A 22,669-nucleotide genomic window follows, 5' to 3' on the forward strand; every position below is an offset into this window, starting at 1 on the left:
GAGTAGGTTGTGATGAATAAGCTCCACTTTGAGCATCATTTTCAGTTTGTCGGTTGTGTTTAAGTATCGAGTCAGTTTCTAGTTGAGTCATGAGTCCTTTATGAGTCAATTTTTAGTCTTGTTGTTAAGTTAGTTTGTGTCAAAGTTTTGTGTCAAGGGTGTAAATAATGACTCCATCGCCCAATGGATGAAAGCACTGGTCTGCTCTCCCAGAGGTCTGCGGTTCTTGGCACCTCCAAGGAGCTACCATCCCCATTGGAGCCAATGTTAGTGTCGGTCTTGAGCCCTCCATCGGTGATCAAAAGCTCTTTGCATATGCATAGGTAGGTGTCTCATTAGTGTCAGTTTTGCATCCCGTAAGGCATGCCATAAAACTGATGGAGGAGCTGGTCCTTGTTCCCTTCTTGGCTTTGCTGGATCAGGTCATATCATAATGAGGTTGGGTCATACTTGTTTTATTTTTGTCTTGAAGTCCCAAGTCTTAGGTCTAGGGTTTTGGTCAAAAATCACTGCAAGGTCATGAGTCAGAGGTCTAATAGTCCCCAGCAAGCCGGAAGGAGGTATGTACATATGTTCCATTGATATTTTTCATCAGGTACAGATCATTTATACCTTGGATTTAAAAACCCTGTTTTTAAACCCAAGGTCATGTAATATTTGTAAAAAATAAGGAAAATTTTCAAAAGTCTTCAAAATGCCGGCAATAACCTTGGTCTCCTCACCAGAGTCCATCAGATGGTCAACCTGCAAAAACACTGAAGTTAAAGCGCCTCAAAAGCTAAATTCAGGACAAAGCAACTCCAAAAGCAGTGTTAAAAGTGAATGTCAAAACAAAAACATTAGAGGGTGGGTTTTGTAAATTAATTTTTTCAAACTGAACCTACAAGAGGTAAATTTCCCTCTAAACATCTTCATTATGCCTCTATGAGCTAGCAAAGAAGAGCAAGAGGGCGGAAAGAGAGAAAGAGGGCGAATTGCAGAAAAATTAAGGAGATTTCTGGTGCGCGACCACTCGGGCAGTGTGCGCGACCACCTGGGCGGTGCGCGACCACTCGGCGCCTCCTCCACAGTTCAAATTTCTAACGCACGCGACCACTCGGGGTGTGCGCGACCACTCGGAGCTTGCGCGCGACCACTCGGGCTCCCACTCACAGAACCTTCCTAAATCCACTCAAAATTGCGTTTTGGTTTGCTAATTGCTCGAGGTAGGCCTCTCTAATGTATTGAATGTTTGAAACATGGATGATGAGCTTGTGTTCATGCATTTTTACCATCAAAAATATGAAGAGAAATAGGTTTAGTGATTGTTTGTTCATGTAGGCAATTTTGCTAAGGTTGGTGTTTGCTTTCAAGGTTTTTAATTCCTCTTTATTCCCTCCATTACTCCTATTAGATTTACAATTGTCATAATGTGTCTCTATCTCATCACATTTGCAATGAATATCAATTCCCCATTCCCTATACCTAAAACCCTAATTCCTTCCCCACAGCAATATTATAAAAAAAATATATATAAAAACACAGCAAGAATCAAAATAGTGATGTGTAAAAGGAAAGAGCAATTGCAATGGTAAAAATAATAAAACAAAAAGACAAAAAATAGAGGAAAAGATTACTATGTATAGCCAAGCCATTGCAAGAACAAAAGAAACTTATTGCTGTGCATAGTCCTCACAAATACAGTGAAAAGAAGGCTGTGTTATTCATAACAAAAACAAAGCAAATACAGCTGTACATATTTATTAAAGGACATGCTGCTCTGAAATACTGTTTGCAAAAGAATGTTGCTGTGTCTCCAAAACCTAACCCTAGGCATCCTTTTCCCTTCTATCCCCCTAATACCCTTGATGCAATGCATCTCCTTTCTCTTTTGAATTTGTTAAGTAAAGCCCTCCTCCCCTTATGACAAATGTAAATTAATTCCTTATTTCCCCTTAGCATCAAAAGTACATCAATCCCTTGGAAAAACAGAGTATGCCTAATAATGTACAGTCAAAGGACAAAATCTAAGAGCTATCTGTTGATGCTAGTAATCAGTGCTGCCCCATCTCCTGTATTACATGCTATCCCTTACCCCCTGTTGTAAAATGTATTGTCCTTTCCCTTGGTGACCCTATTACATGTCTTCCCTAATAAAGATATTTCTTTGCAAATGATTTCCCGATGATGAGAGATGAGATAACATGTTTGACATTTTGTGAATTTTTCCTTAAAAGTTCTCTGTTTTTATATATTTTCCCATTCCCTATTAAAAAGTCCCTCCCCTAACACTTCCCTCATGATTTTTTCCCCTTGAAAACAGCATACTTCTCAGCATTTTGCAGGCAGGGCAGCAGTCAACTTTATCTATTTTCTCCACTTTGCTCAAAAGCACCATGTCAACCACTGAAACCTATGAGCAAGGTGATGACCGGTCTTCTTCCACAGAGGTTGAGGTACAGCGGAGGCCTCGTAGGGGAGGCAAAGGTGGTCATCATAAAAGAGAGGAAGGATGCATGTTTGCAAGGCAAAAATGAAGATTTTCCAAAGGAGGTTATCCGAGGCCCGCAAGAGGAAGAAGAAGACCAACCCGCTCCGTATCTTGGCTGAGGCCTCTCTTACTCACCATGATACTCATTAGCCTCCTCCTAGCAGCAAACTCAAGAAATTTTGAGAGTTTTGAGGCATTTTGGGCATTTTTGAGAATTTTACAGGTTTTGGCCGTTGGAGTGGTCTCACCCCGCGCGCGACCACTCGTGGGGACAGCTCAGAACGGGGAAAACTCTACATTTTTGGAATTGTCATGCAAAAATACACTTGCCTATGGATGGGTTTCAGATTTTATGAAGATTTGGGCTTCCAAAAGCTCAAAATACATGCAATTTTTGACTTTCTGCCCCTATTTTGAGTTGCAGAAAGCTGTCTTGGGAGAAATGACTTTTGAGGGGTCAAATCAACTCCAAATTCAGAAATTCCAGTGGGGTTGGAAAGTAGACTCATAGACCTTTCCAACAAGCTATCTTGCACCTGATTTGGACACAAGGAAAGCCCTCAAACACAGCTGCCAATGTGCGCGACCACTCCAAGGGAGGGGCGCGACCACTCCAAGGGAGGGGCGCGACCACTCAGGGAAATTTCACCATTTTGACTATTTCGGCCTGCAAAACACTGTTTTTACTTTGGTTGACTCTTAATGCATGTAAATGATGGATTGTTGGGTAATTTTCATGGCACATGGATACATTTACTCTCCTTTAACACTTCTAGAAGTTTCCTTGATGTAAATAGTAAATATTAAATGCATGAATGGGTTACCTAAGTTTTAGAGGCAAGTTGTTCTGACTACCTATTATCTAGTGCTCAGTTTAGAATTAGTTCAAACTGCTCCTAGGAAGCTGAGCTCGACCCCTAGAGGTGGGGAAAGGAGTTAGATGATCTATATTATGCCTTCTCTTACTCATTTTCATGGTTGGACTCTTGAGGGAGAAGCTCCTATTGTATATTTTACTTGTATCTCTGCAATTTGAGGAAAAGGAAGACCAGGGTTTTGCAGACATCATTGGGATTCTTGTGGACTTTTGTGTTGATGATGTGTTCTCTTATTGTAATTGTAAGTGTGTTTATGTGTTCCATCTCTTTCTTTACTGCAGCTTATTAAACAAATGAAGTGATAAAGTTTGAATTCATGCTTGCCATGCTCAGCTTTCAAATTTGTTTAATGTTTATGTTTTCCACTGTCTAGAGAGGATTCAAAGTCATTGTTTGCCCTCTTTAGCTTCTCTTTTTTCTTCCTTGATCATCCATCTCAGCTAAAGGCATCAGCACAAACTCCTACCTTGCCCCAAAGACCCACCTGCAAAAACTGAGCTCAATCCCCGCACCCTGAATTGCACTCCCTCCAATTGCCACCAAAAACCCCAAAAACTTTAAATCAAGCTTCCTTATCAGTTTACTAGCCTAATATCAGTGTTCCTAATTGGGTCAGCTCATCCTATTGAAAGATCTACCGAGTTTGACTGGAGAGAGCCTTCTCATACCCCGTAGGGCTAGCTACGAGGTGAAATGGTTTGATGTTGCCTTGAAGGTTTACCTTCCTTAGCCTAGGGTGAAATCTCAAGCGCTAACACAATCAAGTATGGGTTAAAAAGGAAGATCGTCACAAAAGCACATTCACAACGCCATGGGGTACTTTTGAATACATTAGAATGCCATTTGGATTAACAAACGCTGGGGCTACTTTCCAAAGGGCTATGGATTATGCCTTCAAAGGGTTAATCGGGAAGTTTATTGAAATTTAGCAAGATGATCTTACTGTTTTCTCTAAAGATGGTATCAGTGATATAGATCATCTTAGGCAAGTCTTTGATAGATGTAGAGAGTATGGGATTTCTTTGAATCCGGCTAAGTCTGTTTTTGGGGTAACGGAAGGGAAATTACTCGGCCATATTATTTCTAAGGAAGGAATCAAGATTGATCCTGAAAGAATTGAAGCGATCCAAAAGATTCCTCTTCCGCATAATCTTAAGTCCCTTCAGTCTTTCCTTGGAAAGATAAATTTTATTAGAAGATTTATTCCAAATTACGCAGAAATAGCCAAGCCTATTCAAAGTCTTCTGAAAAAAGATGCAAAATTTGTTTGGCAAGAAGACGGCAAAAAGGCTTTCCAAGAAATCAAATCTGCTATCGCAAAAGCTCCTGTCTTAGTGAGTCCTGATTATTCCAAGGATTTCATGATTTTTTCTTTCGCTTCCGAAGATACCATTGCCGGTGTCTTACTTCAAAAGAATAAAGATGGTCACGAGCAGCCTATTGCTTTCATGAGTAGAGCACTTCAAAATTCCGAATTGAAGTACAATACCATGGAAAAGCAGGCCTATGCCGTAGTTAAGTCTCTTAAGCACTTTAAAACTTATGTGGGTTATTCTAAGATCATTGCTTTCGTTCCACATTCTGCTATTAAGGACATATTAACTCAAACCGATTGCTTAGGGACTCGTGCTAGGTGGGTTACTAAAATACAGGAGTATGATTTGGAAATCAGACCCACCAAGTTGATCAAAGGCCAAGGCTTAGCTCAGATGTTAACTGAAGGTAATGAAAAGACTCTTGGTTTGTTATGTCTTAGCGATCTATCTTCGCCAGAGTTGCAAAGATTAGCGGAGCATGAGTGGTATAAGGACATAGTTTATTACTTGATGAATCTTGCATGTCCTAACCATTTAGTTGCTCATAAGAGAATGGATCTTAGACTAAAAGCCACTAAGTATTGCCTTATGAAGGATGGCCTTGGATGGAGAAATCCTGAAGGCTTAGTGCTTAGGTGTGTTGATGACGTTGAGTCCAAGAAATTAATTTCTGAGTTTCATTCAGGATTTTGTGGTGGTCATTATGCTGCTAGAACTACCGCCCACAAAATCCTGAGAGCTGGCTATTATTGGCCTTTGATTTTTTCTGATGTGCACAAGTTTGTTAGAGCGTGTCAAGCCTGTCAACTATTCATTGGGAAACAGAAGCTTGTTGCCCTTCCTCTACAACCTGTCATTGTAGATGCACCTTTTTAGCATTGGGGTCTGGACTTCATAGGGAAGTTCCATGAAAATTCTAGCAATGGCTACTCATGGATTTTGACTGCTACGGATTATTTTACTAAATGGGTTGAAGCCATTCCTGCTAAGAATGCCACTGAAAAGGTTATTATGGATTTCATTGAAAATAACATCATTACTAGATTTGGTGTCCCCGCTAAGATCACTACTGACAATGCCAAGGCTTTTAGTTCCTTAGAGTTTTCATCTTTTTGTTTCAAGTATGGCATTGTCTTATCTCATTCGTCAAATTACTATCCTCAGGGTAATGGTTTGGCTGAATCAAGTAACAAAAATCTCATAACCATTATCAAGAAGATAGTAGGAGATAATAAAAGATCCTGGGACAGCAAAATCAAGTATGCTTTATGGGCAGATAGAATCACTAAGAAAAAGGCTACTGGTAAATCTCCCTTTGAATTAGTTTATGGCTTGGATGTTACTTTACCTGTGCACCTGAAGTTGCCAGCTTATCAGCTTCTCCAGAATTTTTCTACTAATAAAGATGTTGTTCAGAATAGAATAGATCAGATTGTCGAGTTAGATGAAGCTCGTAGGACAGCTTTTGATGCCATATGTAAAAATCAATCTAACATTAAGAAAAGCTTTGATAAATTTTCTCGATCTAGATCTTTGCAGGTGGGAGATATGGTATTGCTTTGGGATCGCAAGAATGAGAAACTAGGAAAACATAAGAAGTTTGACAGTTTGTGTCTGGGACCTTACAATATTCGAGATATAGTTGGACCAAACTCATTCCACTTGAGCAGATTGGATGGCGAACCACTTGATTTACCAGCGAATGGCCAAATGCTCAAGCTGTTCTTCAGAGATGATATCTGATGCCATGGGGCATCCTTTGTATTGTATTTCTATCCCTACTCCTTGTCTTTTCAACATTTCATTTTTGTCTTAGGATTAGATTTACTTTTCATGTTACTAGATAGTTAATAAATGAAGAGCTTTTATCTTTCCTGTGCTTAATGTATATGATGATTTTTGGATGGACGCTACTTATTTTTATCTGTGTGTTGCGTGGATGCAGATTCTGGATTCTCACATTCCTACAGTGCAGCAACATGTCCCCAAGTAGAGCCAGATGTTGACCACTACCGGTCAACTACCCATGCAGTACGCCCCCCTTTTCTTTACAAAAAGGGGTAGCGCTTGATCGACATGACCATGCCATCCTGCAGTCATCAGCAGCTTGATCGATTTATGTTGTAAACCCAGTCTGCATATATGAAATGTAAATAATCTTAGCAGATATGAGTTGTGTATGTAAATTGCCTAGGTGGACTTAACTTTCTAATGGTAATCTACGTCTCGGAAGGTTTTTCGTCTCACCGATCCATGATCGGCAGAGTTTTCCTTCAGCCTGACCCCAAAGCCGGGATGGATTTTGTCATTAGAATTTTAGGAGAATCCTAGTGTGTTAATCTGCTAGATTATAGTTGTGTCGCAGAACTGGGTGGTTTATGAGGGTCTATGATAAAGGGGTTTTCCCCCTAAGATGTAAATTGTAAAAGTCATGATGTAAAGTGTCTTGAGGGTTGAAAAATGTTTTAAATCCCCTCATAAGTCTTAAGTCCTAGGTCCTAGGAGATTTTTCCAAAGGCTGAGTTCGAGGATCCATTTTAAAATGAATTAAAAATTAAAAAAATTAAAAAATAATAATAATAAATAAAAAAATAAAATTAAAAAAAAATAAATAATAATAAAATAATAAAAAATTATAAAATAAAGCAAAAACCCTAAAATAATAAAATAATAATACTTTGAGTGAATGCATGCAAAATATCATTTTTTAATAAATCGACGGATGAGATTAAGAGATGTCTTGATTCTCATCGACGGTCGAGATCATTTCGACATGGATCACTCGAACTAGCCGTTGGGATATTTTCCTTTAAATAGGGTGCTAGGAGTCATTTGAGATCATTCGATCTTGAAGTCTTGTGCTGAAGAAGCTCTCTTGTAAACTTTTCTAGTGCTAATAAAGAAAGACTTTGAAGTTTGGGGTTCAAATCTTGCTGGTGTTACTCTCTGGAAGTGCTGTGAGCTATTCAATTTTCTGCATATTTTGTTTTTTCATCCATTAATAACAACTTATTATAGAGTATTGTGAGCACAAGTATCTTGTTCACTTGCTAGGGTTTGAATGATATTAGGGTTTCTGGAGTAATGGCAGGTATCTCCATTACTTTCTGAAAACTAGTATTATTCTCTCTCTCTTCACTGATGGTTGAAGTGAGCTGTGCAGGGAACCATTACTGAAGAAAACCAGTAGGCGTTTGGGGAAGTTCTAGGCTGAACCAGCCAACTCCCACAAGCTTTTCCTTGCAGAGCCCAGCTATTTTTACCCTGGGTTAATCATTTAGTTTCTTTTCTGAGTTTGCATGAAAGATTTTATGAAGCGTTTCATAATAAATTTGATATTCTGAAAATATTACTGCTGTTATTGCTAAATCTGGCTGTTCTAAGAGCTGTGAATTTTTGTGATTTTAGGTAAATTTTGAAGGGTTTTACTTTAAAATTTTGCATATATCTGCTGGGTTTTTGTTCTCTATTTACAGGTCACAGGCCTGAGATAAGATCTGAAAGAAAAATTAAGTTTTGCAGGGTTATCATTTCACTGTCCAGGGTTTTGCAGGTCTGGAAAAATCTTCACATCGATTCATTTGCTATGAAATCTGCCATTTCAAACCCTCTTCCTATCCAGCCCAGCCAACGATTCTATCGATCCCCTTTGCCCAATAATCACGTCCTTCAGCCTCCAAGCACCTTGCAAAAAATCGTGCCTTTTTCCAGCTTGAAATTTTCCTTTTTCTGCCGCCACAAGAAAGCATGTTCTTCTGAGAGCATTGTCGTTGATCAGAAATTGCTCAGGTAGCCGCCTTTTTCCACATAGATAATCGGGTGAGTGTCACTTCGATTTAGGGGTTTTTCTTTGACCCTTGCGGACATCGCATCTCTGTCAATCCCCCCAGGATCGGCCTGCAGGCATTTCCTTCAAAATTTTGACGCAGGCTTCACTTGTTAAATCTAAATGCAATAAGTGTTTGTGCATATAGAGCGTGGCAAGTACAGGACCTGTAAGTCTATCTGAGCAGCGACCTTGGTGACTGCTTTCTTAGGATTGACGTGCAGGTATTTCGACTTTGAAACTACCCACGCGCATTATTCAATCATCAATCACCTGGTTGCTGGAGGTTGCGTGCTCTCAAGCAGTGGTGTTGAGTTTTGACGCATATGCAGACATACTGTGCATAAGCAGCAGGAAATAGACACGCTATTCGACGTAAGGCATTCCTTGCCAGGTAACTAAGCCGAGCTCAGTCGAATTTGCTCAGGTAAGCTTTAAATCAACTCATGTTTTGGCCCGCCGCCGTCGACTGTGCTTTCATCTATTACGATCATATTTCCACAGTTTGTTTCTTTAAAATCGTGACTTAGGTTGTTTTTTTTCATGTAATCGTTGGAATACAGTATGCGTTTATACGTATAAAGCGTCATAAGCGTAGATCAATTAGAAAGGGGGGTAGCGTTATTTTAGTTTTGTTAGATAAATTTTAATGATATAAAGTTTTCCTCCTTAGGTTAGAGCTTTAGCTTTAAAGTAGATTCAAAATAATTTTAAGTTTTTTTTGCCTCAGTCTAATATTTAGTTTAGGATTTCTTAAGTTTTATTTTTTAAATTTTAATTTAGCTTTATTTTAGTTTTAAATTCACTTAAAAAAAAAAAAAAATCAAATTTCTAAAAAAAAATAAAAGAATTATAGATTTAGATTTTATTTGGGTTTTAGCTTAAATTTTTTTTTTTGCCATAATTTGAAAAGCATAAAAAGCATCATGAGAATTTTTGCCAGATTCAGTTGTTTTCAGGAAATTATCATGTTATATTTTTTATGCTGAGATTTAAATTTTCAAGTCTGAATATGAATGTAATATCTGGTTAATGATTCATGATTTGAGTGGTTGTGTAAAGCATTCATCTCTTCAAAATTTTCAATTGCTGGATATCGTTATTGAGCTTTGGCCATTATAAGAACTTTGTGGTTTTACTGGATATTTAGCATCGTTCAAGATATTTGATGATAAATGTTTGCTGTTCATGGTTTATATTTCCACATCATCTAGCAAGTAATCGTTTAAACATCAATCTCACAAGGCACTGGTCCGCTAAATTAACAAAATCTTTTTAGTGCTTCGCGTCTCCCAAACCAACTGATCAACAGTTGGTCTCCTTCACCTCATAGGGTCTACCCCCCTTAGCCACGGGAGACAGGCTTAAACGGAGAGACCGGGGATCAAAGTGACAGCCCCCGGTCTGAGCATTGTCGTGTCAATCTGTGCGACAACAGAACCTTCTAAATCAGTTTTATATTAATACCCATTAATATTTTATTTTTCCTAAGTTTAGACTTAGCAACTCCATTAAAAATATTAATTATTTTAATATTTCCCAAACCGGGTACAATTTGTTCCAACCTCCTTTTTTGGGTCTTGGAGATCTCTTGTGCTTTAGCCTCTCCACCAATTTTCATGGCTAGAGCACATCCGATGCTACCCCAAATCAACGGTCTAGAATCCCCACTATCTACCAACTATCATACGAATCTGGAGGGGAAGAAATAGAAAGTGTAGAAATAAGAATATAGTCAAATTGACTAGAAGCTGCATTATTTTCATACCTGGAGTTCCTTGACTTATTTTGAGGATGATGGCCTTCTTCACGATCATCTGGAGCATCTCTTCTTCTTCTATCATCTCCTCTTCTTTGATCATCTCCTATTCTTCTATTATTGAACCTGCTATTGTTGAAGCCACGATTGTTGTTATACCTTGACCTTGGAGCATTCCTCTTTTCTTGACAATCTTGAGCATAGTGGCCAAACTTGTGACAATTATAACATTCAATCTTTTGACATATCCCTGCCCCTTCTTGATCTTCTATTAGAGTCCCTAAATTTCGGAGCAGGCTTCCTTATATTAGAGCTTTCATTTTCTTTTCTTACGTAGCAAATGCAGATGGCTCTCCTTCTTCATGCTTTTGAATCCTCCCTCTGGAGATCATCCTGGTTTCCTCTTGAGTGCATTTTCCAACCAGCTCATCAAATGTTGGAAATTGATTATTGTTGCTAATATTAGTAATGAATGTTTTCCAAATAGGAGGAGGACCTTGTAGATTGACCATCACCAACTCTCTCAGATATATGCTCCCCAATAGTTTGCAATTGATCCCTTAATTGGGATACCCACATAACATAGGATTGTGCATATTCCCCTTTGTTCATTTTCAATTCCTTGAGTTTATTCTTCAAGGAGAGGATATGGTTGAAGTTTTTGACTTGATACATCCCAACCAACTTATCATAAATGTCTTTAGACTTCTTCAAGCTACCAACATAAACAAGTAAATGATCTTGCAAACCATCAATGATAATTTTCTTAGCTTTGATCTCACCTTTCTTGTACTTGGACTTGGTGGCAATAGGAGCATTCTTTGGAGGCTCAGGAACTTTTCCTTCCACATATTCCAAAACATCATTTTCATCTAGTATTACTTCCAATCTGATCTTCCAAGCTGCAAAATTTGAAGAGTCACCCAAAGATGTAGTCATCTTGATCAAATTAGATGGGCTCCTTTAACTTCTTCCAAATATTTTTGCTTTAGTCTCTTGTCTCTTTTGCGCTTGTTTGCACCTTGGCTCTGAAATCATGTTAATTTTCCAGTGTCCTATGTTGTTACAATCACTTTAGCCCAATCCTTAACTTTAATTAGCAATCAATTCAATCTTCTAGTAATAAATGACAATTGTAGATAGAATAGTAAATGCAATGTACAATAGAAGACAATCAAGAGCGATAACATTAGACACAATGATTGGTCAAAAACTAGGGAAAAACCTCACAAGGGGGAACCCTTTCAAATTCTTCTTCTTATTAGATTTTCATAAAATGTTCAATAGAGAGTACAATGTTCCAAATTCATCAACCTGGAGTCAAAGTCATTCCTTTGGCTATTAACAAAGTTAACCAACCAATATTCAAATGATGAGCCAATAGTCAAATCTGTCCTAAGTCAAATTTGGTCAAAGGTAAACTCTGTAATTATGTCAAAGTCAATAACAGTCTAATGTGCCCTAACCAGTCCACAAGTCAACGGTCAAAGTTCCCTCTGAGGGCTCAGTCAATAGTCAAAGTATTCGGAATTGAATGCTGGTCAAAGCCCAAAACAGTCCCAAAACACTTAGTCAAAAGAGAGATAATCTGTGGTCCAAGCTTTAGCTGGTCTGTGGTCAACGCATGTCAAAGTCACGCGGTCAATGCAAGTCAGTGTGCCCAGAAATACTCGGTTTTTGTGCCAATAAATGCAACCTCTTCAAACAGATCCAAATTGTCAGTTTTTGTAGCATCGGATGGTGTTCTAGTCTCGACAGTTGTCACAGAGGCTAAGAAACACTAGGACTCTAGGACTCAAAAAAGGTTTAAAGAAAATCCAACTAGAAATGCCTTAATTAAGTTAATTAATCAATAATTTAATTTTTCCTAAGTCTAACTTAGGAAAAATGATTAATTAACAACAATTAATTGAGGAAGGTAAGATTTCTCTAGAAACTCACACAGATCGACTAGGAAATGATCTCAACCATTGATTAAGTTTTAATCTTGGCCGTTGGAGTCCCAACTAGAGATTATAAGAAGAAGTCGATGGGTAGATGGAGGAACACACTTGAGATCGATTTCCTTGGGCAGTTCGACTTTCTACAGAGCCACAACATTCTGCGGGAAGAGTTCGATCTAAAGAGGGGATGCAGGGACAGAGGGGTAGAGACAGTGAGTTTGGAGGAAGTTTTCTAGTTCTGGAGGGTTAGAAAGAGGAGGCCAAACAAATTCTTTAGGAGGCTACGTAGATGCAATGCAGAGCCTCAAGTGAACAGTTCGATTTAGCTGAAAGGAAGGATGTTTTCAGTTCTAGAGGTCGAGAAGATTTTTCCAAGGGGCTGAAGAAGGATTTTGCCAGTAGCAGCAGGCGGGATGGCTAGATTGGCAGCGGATTCAGGTAGAGCATTTGGTAGGCAGTGTAGGGGTGACGTAGAGCCTACATAAGTCAGTTTGGACGACTATTTTTTCAGAGGTCAAACAGTACCGATATTTCTCGAAGGGAGGGTAAAATCCCTCGGTATGTTTTTGCCAGAATTTCTCTTGAGTAGATTTGCCAGTTTGGCAACAGAAATTGTACTCAAACTTTCTCACTGCTGCTTAATAATAAAAACCCTTAGTTGTTGCACTAGTTTTCCCACATTGGGTTTTCCGGAGACTTTTGTCCAAAAATAACGGTGTTATATTTTTGTGTGTGTGCACCAGTATTTTCTCAGTTTCTAGTTTATCTTTTGCAGTGTTTATTTTGGTAAAAATTGCAGTTGTGATTTATTCGTTGTTTGCTGTAGCAAATAAACTGGTAATTAATTTACAGTTAGAAGAATAATTTCTAGTTGCTGCAATAGTTGACATTTTCACACAAATCTGGTAAAACCAAGTCAACACGTGCCAAGACAATGTTGATCAATGTTGGTCAAAGTCTCCCAAACAGAAGTAAAACTCGGTCACTAGAAAAGAGAGACTCCTCCTTCACACGTGAAGAGAACCATGCAATATTTATGATGTATGAACCAATAGAGAGAAGAGAGAGATGCTTGATGTGATGATCCAAAGTGATGTGCCTTGACTTGTATTTATATGCGATGGAGGAGGGCTAATTTGTCTTCTAGGTTGACCTGGACTTTTGTGACATTGTGGGTTTTCACTTCAAAAATATTTTTTTCCTTAACCAAATTAAATTCTTCCAAGGGAAATTTGGGGCTTCTCTGGATGAGGAAGATTGTCCAATGGAGGGAATTTATCCCTGAGCTGCCAAATTAACAAAGGGGGTATTCACAAGTTGAAACAACACTTGGTTGGGATAATAGGCCAAATAAAGCCATGTAAAGCACCAAATGAACTAATAGGGCATATTAGGGCATAATTTCTTGAGAGGTTTGAGAAGTATGAAGAGGATAAGGCTAGGGATAAGTCTATCCAAGAAGAAATTGTAAGGAAGAGGGAATTTGTACAAGCCATGAAAGCAAGTGGGTGTGAAGATTTTGAGATTCAAGACTCCTCTTTTGTCCATTAAGATTTTGAGATTCAAGACTCCTCTTTTTTCCCTTCCACCAATGTCCATGATCCATTCTATTAAATTCCTCCTAGTCTTGGGTCTTGCAATCAAGGCCAATAATCTAACGGTAAAAAGAGGATTGACATCAAGAGTTATTTCATGCTTTCCTCCGCTACTACCTCTGGTAATGGGTCTAACTCAACCCACTTTGGATAACCATTAGAAAAAGCAATGAAAAGAAGTTGCTTTTCAATACATTGTAAAATGGTGGTATGATGCAGATATCCCCTTTAATGTTTCTTGCTCACCTTATTACCAAGCTATGTGAGTCTATTATATCTGCAGGAAAGTTCTTCAAAGGCCCTAGTATGCTTGACTTGAGGGGAAGTCTTTTGCAATAAGAGATTTTTTCCTTTGAAGAATATTTGACTGAGTATAGAGATTCATTGACCAAAATTAGGATCCACTATGTCAAATAGATGGATTGATCGAAAGAACTACACCATCGTTAATTTCATTGTTTCTTTCCGTGAAGGAACCTGTAATATCCCTTACCAAGAATATTCCTCAAACACAAGGAAAACTCCAACCAGAGATGGACTAGGAGGGTATTTACCAGATATGTCGCCTCTGAAAAGAGGACGAGATCTGGAGGCTACCTGGCCCTTTCCAGAATCTGTCTAAGAGTATACGAAAACACACAAGTGGTATAATAGCCGAGAATGATCAAAGAGACATATAACAATATAACCATAAGCAGATACTCAAGAAATGCAGAGCGAATGCTGAGCCATTTTATTATACTGAGTAATAGAATGAGTACAGGAGGTGATCAGGAAGATGGCACCTTGACTTGCACCAGGCAAGTGAAGAAATATGCTCAGAATAGCAAAGGAATGGCCCCTTTCTGAACTGCATCCAAGCTGTTGGAGAACTGCTGTGCTGCTGCTGCTGCTAGAAATCAAATGAGGATTTGGGGCGGCTCCCCTTCTCAGAAAAGGCTGAATCTCTTGAATCAGGCTCTACTCAAGAAACCCAGAAAAGCCCAGAAAGCTTTTCTGAAATGGCCGACCCCCGAAAATCACCCCCTTGGGGTTCTGCGCAGTCCCTCAATGCTTTGCGCTGCCACTGAATGAAACCCTCCAGAAAACTACCTGAAACCCTTGCCAAAACTTTCCAATATGCAAGAGCCGATCCCCTGCTCTACCTCTCAGCACAAATCCTCCTGCAAACCCTCAACCCAGACTCCTGCCAAAAAGAACTGCGTCCTCCTCTCAGTGCTGCGCAGTCCTCCAAAACGCTGATGAAACTGCTGATGAAACTACTGCTGGAATGCCAATGGAAATACCTTGCCCGAGCAGGCACTCGAAGTCCCCTGGGGCTAAGGGTGAGATCTCCGAACGGAGACACTCAATGCACTAAACAATGCTGCAGACTAGTTAAACAATCAGCGTGCTCTAAGTCGAAATGACTATCACAAATGCTCATAGCAGGAATGACCAAAATGAGGGGGCTCCTCTCTCTTTTATAGCCTTTGCCTCTCTCAATCCCAAGGCTCACCTCCTCCTACGTGATTCCCCTCTTGCCACGTGTTTCTTCCCTCCTGCGCAGTTCCTCCATGTGTCTGCGTGAGCTCCATTTCTGCGTCCCCCTTTGGCCCCCCTGGCTCCCCTTTAAGTCACAACGTCGTGCTACTAGGAGGTGAATTTTTATTCTAAAAGTGAGTTATGTCCCCCTATCTCACTTTTTTATTTACAAATAACTATAGAAGGTAAAAATTGAACAAAATCGAATATTCCAATTAGCCATGGCTAATTAGGAATATTACAGTCTCCCTCGGCAAAATGTTGCTTGTCCTCAAGCAACTAAAGTGATGGATGTTGTAAGATCTTCTCACTCTCCCAAGTGGCATCCTCATCCGGCAAATTCTTCCACCTCACCAAGAATTCCCGAACCGTCCTGCTCCACAGCGACCTCTCCCTGGTATCAATGATAGCCTCCGGCTGCAATACCAAATGCCCCTCATCATCCATGGGGGGTAGCTCATCTGTCACTGTCACTTGCTGCCCCAATGCCTTCTTCGGGCATGATACATGAAAAATGTTATGAATCTTGCTACTTTGGGGTAGCTCTAACTCATATGCAACCTATCCAATCCTGTGTATCACCCTGTATGGCCCATAAAAGCGGGGCTTGAGCTTCTCAGCCCCCTTCTGCTTCAGTGACGACTGTCGGTATGGCTGTAATCGTAGGTAGACCATGTCCCCTACCTCGAACTGTCTCTCCACCTGACCCCTGTCGGCATACAGCTTCTGCTGGTTCTGCATTGTAGCCATGTTATCCTTGAGAGCTCAAAGGATATCCTGACTCTCTTGGATACAGATCTTGGCTCTAGGAGCCCTACTATCACCAAACATCACGTCAACAAAAGATAAAGGATGATACCTATATAAGGCATAGAATGGTGACATACTAATGGACATGTGATGTGAAGTATTGTAGCAGTACTCCCCTAGATGCAGCCACTTCAGCCATGCTCGCTGCTGCCCACTGATATAGTTACGCAAGTAGCCCTCCAGCCACTTGTTAACTATCTCTATCTGCCCATCCGTTTGTGGGTGATAACTGGTACTCGGTGTCAACTCCGTCCCCACCAACCAGAAAAGCTCCTGCCAAAACCCGCCCATGAAACTATTGTTCCTATCACTGACGATGGTCTTACGAAGACCATATAGCCTGAAGATCTCCCTGAAGAACAGCTTGGCCATCTGTGCTGCTCTATAGTGTGCGGATATGGCAAAAAAATGTGCATACTTCGTCAGTCGATCAACGACGACAAAGCCACAATCCTTGCCCTGTACCATGGGCAACCCTGTGATGAAGTCCATCGAAATACTCTCCCATTTCCCCTTCGGAATGGGAAGAGGCTACAATAAACCCGCGGGATGGCTCATCTCTCCTTTGTTCCTCTGGCAAACATCGCACTCCTGGATGTGCTGGAGTACGTCCTCCTTGAGGCCCTTCCATGAGAACCTCTCTCTAATGGCCCTGTAGGTTTTGGTAAACCCTCGATGTCCTGCCAAAGGTGAATCATGTGATGCTTGGAGTATCTTCTTCTTGAGCTGAGACCCCTCAGTGAAGAAGATCCGGTCCCTGTAATAGATGATCACATCGACCACCCTGTACCTGTCATCTGCCACCTGCCCATCCAAAACCTCACATGCAAACCTGTCCTTGGAGTACTCTACTAAGAGTCGAGCCCTCCAATCTGTATCCATGCTCATAAGAGACAACGTGGTTGGTCTACGTGAAAGGGCATCTGCTACCACGTTGTTCTTACCTTTGACATACTCAATGTCAAAGTCATATGCTTGGATCTTACTGATCCACTTATGTTGCCTCTCCTGTCGCTGCTTTTGCTCCAAAAAGAACTTGAGGCTGTTGTGATCAATCCTCACCCTGAACCTGTTACCCACCAAATACTGTTGGTACTTATCCAATGCATGCATGATGGCTAGCATCTCCTTGTCCTATATGGAATACAACCTCTCGTGCGGAAGGAGCTTCCAGCTCTCAAAGGCTATAGGGTGACCTCCCTGCATCAATACTGCGCCGATCCCCTCTCCCGACGCATCACACTCCAAAACAAATGGCTGCGTAAAATCTGGCAACGTAAGCACTGGGCAGCTGCTCATAACCTCCTTGAGCCTGTCAAAGGCTCGCTGCGCTGTATTTGACCAACTAAATGCCCCCTTCCTCGTCAAATCTGTCAGGGGTGCAGCAAGCTGTGAGAAACCTTTGACGAACTTTTGATAGTAAGTACAGATGCCAATGAATCCTCGAAGTTCTGTCACGTTTCTCGGCTCCGGCCATTCTCTGATGGCCTTGATTTTCTCCTTCTGGACCCTCGCTCCGTCCACCCCTATGATGTGTCCCAGATACAACATCTCCGTCACCCAAACTCACACTTGGAGATTTTGGCATAGAATTGCTACTCCTATAGAATACGCAATACTGTCTCAATGTGCTGGAGATGCTCCTTCCAAGTCCTGTTGTATATGAGAATATCATCAAAGAATACCAACACAAACTTCCTCAAGTGACTACGGAAGATGTGATTCATGCAGGACTGAAATGTAGCGGGGGCGTTGGTTAGCCCAAAAGGCATCACCAAGAACTCAAAGTGCCCATAGTGACACCTGAAGGCAGTCTTTGGAATGTCCTGCTCCCTCACGCGAATCTGATGGTACCCAGCCTCAAATCAATCTTTGAGAAGAAACGTGCCCCTCTCAACTCGTCCATCAACTCATCGATCCTGGGTATGGGATACCTGTTCTTCAGGGTCTTCTTGTTCAGGGCCCTGTAGTCAATGCACATCCTCAACGTACCGTCCTTCTTCTTTACCAACACCACAGAAGAAGGAAAAGGACTCGTGCTCGGTCGAATGTGCCCAAGATCCAGCAACTTCTGGATAGCCCTCTCAATCTCATCCCGATAGGCCTTGGGGTGCCTATAGGGGGTGGTGATCACTGCCTGTATGCCCTACTCAAGCTCGATGGTGCCCTGAAACCCCCGATCTGGTGGTTGTCCTGGTGGAATCTCCCCAAACACTATGGCATACCGATCAAGTATGGATTGTATCTTTGGATGTACCGTCTGCCTTGTAGTCCCTGCCTCTGATGCCCGCAGCTCCACTACCTACTCTATGTCTCCCTTCCAGAAGACTGCCTCCATCCAATGAGCCAAAACAGTCTGAGGCGGATATGTGTGTTGTCCCTGTATCTCTAGGGTCTTCCAATCTGTCGTGACCTTCCCTAGAGTGATAAGCCACTGAACACCCAGTATCATGTTGGTGTCCGGAATATCGACCACGAAAAAGTGGTCAGTCAATGTGTAGGTGCCCATCGTCACTGAAAGCTCTGGAACATAACGAGCACACGTCATGGTCTGATCTCCTGGGACCAAGACTGAAAACCCATCGAAGTTCTCTATCTGTATACCTCTTCGCTCAACCATCTGTGCATCGATGAAGTTGTGGGTCACCCCACTGTCAACCAAAACTGATACTTGCTGGCCACGTACTGTCCCTTGTACGCGTAGCATCAGATACTTGGGAACTCCTCGCAATGCTGCAAGGGCCCCTCCGGTGGGTGCAAAAGATATACCACCTGCTGGTGGTGGTGGAGGTGGCAAAGGTCCCTGTACGACATGCCTATCTGTTAAATTGGCAACTAGGGCCAAACTCCATGTGGGTCAGCTTGTTTATGGCAACTGATATTTTTATTGGAACCCTCTCATTGAGAGGTGTAGGATTGATCCAAAGATCATCCGATTCTGATAAGTATTTATGGAGATATGAATCTATTTTGTTTATGTAATTATTATCAAGCCGACCAGCTCTTACGTAGGCTCAAGAAGCCCAAACGTCGTGTCTATTCATCACCTACGTTTTAGTATAAATTGAAGAGGACTTGAGGTCATTTGGATATACACATTCTTCATGTGCTCTCCTCTCCACGTCTTGGGTTTTTGGAGAAGGAGAGACACTAATGAAGGATGCCCTAAGATGATGCCCTAATTTACATGCTGGAAATGGAGACACTCAGCCACAGATTAAGGAAACAGTAACACGCTGTTCATGGAGTCATTCACACGCAGATTATGGAAACATGTAATATGTTGTTCATGGAAATGAGCCGTAGTGATGAAGAGGTGTCGTAGTTCAACGCATGGTAATCTACACGCTGTTCATATTCAACGCAGTCAGTACTCCTTCAACGTAGTATCTTGTGTCCTCTTGTCTTGGCTTATCTTCTGCGATTTATATTTATGTTTTATTTGCAGTTTACTTTAATGCTGATGTGATTGTAACTGTGAAAATTTAAATAAACTTCTCTAGCATAGAACATACCTAAAATGAACATGGTATCAGAGCTGAGGTGAAGACAATGCCCAAGCAAGAGTGAAAGAGCAATCACCAAATACAGTTGGGACAAGACAAAAGGATCAATGGGTTCCTCATAATTCACCCAGGGTGAAGTTGAAGCAGAGAATGGCGCAATGGAAGTTTCTGATGGCCCATCTAAAGATCACTTCATTGGGAAGTTCGGATCTAAGGGTGGAAGGAAAGGCAGATGTCTTGGTTATAAGTTCGGCCCTTATGTGAAGGAGTGTCCGAATGGCAGAGATGCAAGTCATCTAGGACACGGCCGACTCTTCAAGGAAGCAAGGAACCCCAGGAATGGAAGTCGAAAGTTTTTAAGGTGGCATTCGTTGATGGAAAGGTACGTGTTTGAAAATAGAATTTTCAAAAATGCTTTTGAGTTCAGGGTTGCATTAAGTTACAGGAAGTTCACTGGGGACCATGTCCATTGACACATAGCACCGGAGGTCTGTGAGTCAGATGGTGATAGGGAAGCCTGAATTCAAAAAGAGCATGAAGGTACATGTCTGAGATGTACCGAAGGAAAATCTTATAAGGGGACCATCCCCCTCATGCCATAGGTCCACAGGTTTGGAACAACCTGAGGAGGTTGATTCATGATCGGGAATCTCATGCATGCAGGTGATAGAAAGCCCTCTATGGCTTGAAGCAAGACACCCCAGGCATAGTATGAGAGGATCGGCAGCTGTCTAATGAAGCTGAGGTTCACTAGGAGTGAAATCGATCCAAACCATCGAAGGTTGTGGATGACAGACCTCTCATACCGACACCTATGTCTGACAGGTGCAGACCCTCTCATTTGTAGAAGACAGAGGGAGTTGGATTCCGAATGTGGAAAGATAAACTGCAAGCCTGTAACTACCTCGAGGATCTTAACTTTCAAGAAGTTATATGGTAGTAATGTCGGACCAGATTTGGGAAATGCCTCTGAGTTTCATAAACTCATTCGCGTTGATGTTCTTAGAGAAGCTCCGTCCGGACATATGCGCTTCAGTTAGCATGGTGAGCTCATATTTGGTTGAGCCTCACTAGATTGATGCCAAGAATCTTCTGAGATGTCTTCAGGGCACAATCTCTCATGGATTGAGATACACTATTGGAAATATGAAACTGCATGATTACTCAAACGCTGATTGGGCAGGCAATGTGGAGGATCACTGGAGCACTTCTTACTGCTGTTCCTATCTGGATTCTACTTCCAAGCAGGAAGCAGAAGTCGACTGTTATAAGCACCGCTGAGATCGGATACATATCTACAAGTATGATCTCATATGAAGCTGCCTGGTTGGGAAGCTCTTTAGTGAGATGTTTGTACACATGATGAATACCACTGAGATTCTCTATAACAACTAGAGGTGGGATTCGATTATTGAGGAATCTTGTATTCGACGATTGCTCGAGCAGATAGACATCAGATACTACCTTATCTAGTATATGGTAAGTCGATGAGCAAGGAGGCTCCATCGCACTGAGATGATGTATAGGTCACTAAAGCCCTAGGGGAAAGATCAAATCTGTGATTTTCCCGAACAACTTGGAGTCGTCAAGAGACCCTTGTACAAGGGTCCTGCATGTTGCATACATTGAGCTCTGGGAGCTCTGTGGGCTTGCGGTTCTTGTTGGAGTGACGTACGACCACAGGGTGACTCACCCTCCCCTGGTGGTGCGCACTGGGACAAGATGATTCGCTCTCTTGTGAGACAAGATGATTCGCCCTCTTGTGAGACAAGATGATTCGCTCTCTTGTGGAACAGGATGATTCGCTCTCCTGTGTAGCAGGATGATTAGTTCTCCTGTGAGGCCTGGATTGATGTGTTCTCCATGGCGATTGTAGCAGGATTGATGTGTTCCCTTGCGAGGCTTGGATTGATGTGTTCTCCACGGCGATTGTAGCAGGATTGATGTGTTCTCCACGGCGATTGTAGCAGGATTGATGTGTTCTCCTGTGAGGCCTGGATTGATGTGTTCTCCATGGCGATTATAGCAGGATTGATGTGTTCTCCTGTGAGGCCTGGAATGATGTGTTCTCCATGGCGATTATAGCAGGATTGATGTGTTCTCCTGTGAGGTCTGGATTGATGTGTTCTCCATGGCGATTGTAGCAGGATTGATGTGTTCTCCTGTGAGGATAGGATTGATTAGTTCTCTTGTCGAGGCATCCTACCCATGCAGTCTGGGACTCATGGGAAGTACCTCTCATCTGATCAATGAGCAGGGAAATGAAGTTAGGGACCATAGTAGTACCGATGGACGCATCGTTGTAACTATCATACTCCCTACGCTAGGATGACCTCCATTGATCTGGAATCAATGATACTGGTCTGGGACCAGTGGTAGGAGTTGTACCATACTATGACGCTAACTTCGGGTCAGTTGAGATTGGTCTGGGACCAGTAGTACACTCTTTGAGCTTGTGATACTGATCTGGGACCAATGGTAGGAGTTGTACCATACTATGACACTGATTTCGGGTCGGTTGAGACTAGTTTGGGACCAGTGGTACATACTCCGAGACTGACTTCGTGTCAGTGCAGGACTGGTCTGGGACCAGTGGGAGTGGTACATACTATGACGTTGACTTCGGGTCGGTTGAGACTGGTCTGGGACCAGTAGTACACTCTCTGAGCCTGTGATACTGGTCTGGGACCAGTGTTACATACTCTGAGACTGACTTCGTGTCAGTGCAATATTGGTTTGGGACCAGTGAGAGTGGTACACACTATGACGCTGACTTCGGGTTGGTTGAGACTAGTCTGGGACCAGTGGTACACTTTCTGAGACTGCGATACTGGTCTGGGACCAGTGGTAGAAGTGGTACTTACTATGAAGCTGACTTCGAGTTAGTTGAGACTGGTTTAGGACCAGTGGTACGCACTCTGAGACTGACTTCGGGTCAATGGAGAATGGTATGACTCATTATCGATCAATTCTTCTTCTTCATAGTTCAGCAGAGCTAAGTTGAGTAGAGCAGAGCAGAGCCAACAGCGCTGAGCAGAGCAG

General features: G+C 41.7%; 1 protein-coding gene across 1 annotated transcript in view; it reads left to right on the forward strand.

The window, feature by feature from the left end:
• The window catches only part of LOC149226686 (protein CROWDED NUCLEI 4-like), a 172,698-nt gene that overhangs the window by 49,136 nt on the left and 100,893 nt on the right, over positions 1–22,669 (forward strand). The gene's annotated exons all lie outside the window — the stretch shown is intronic.

Source organism: Pinus tabuliformis, chromosome J (genome assembly GCF_031772625.1).
Source record: "Pinus tabuliformis cultivar Carrire ecotype Pingquan chromosome J, CPIR1, whole genome shotgun sequence".
In the NCBI taxonomy this organism is placed as follows: domain Eukaryota; kingdom Viridiplantae; phylum Streptophyta; class Pinopsida; order Pinales; family Pinaceae; genus Pinus; species Pinus tabuliformis.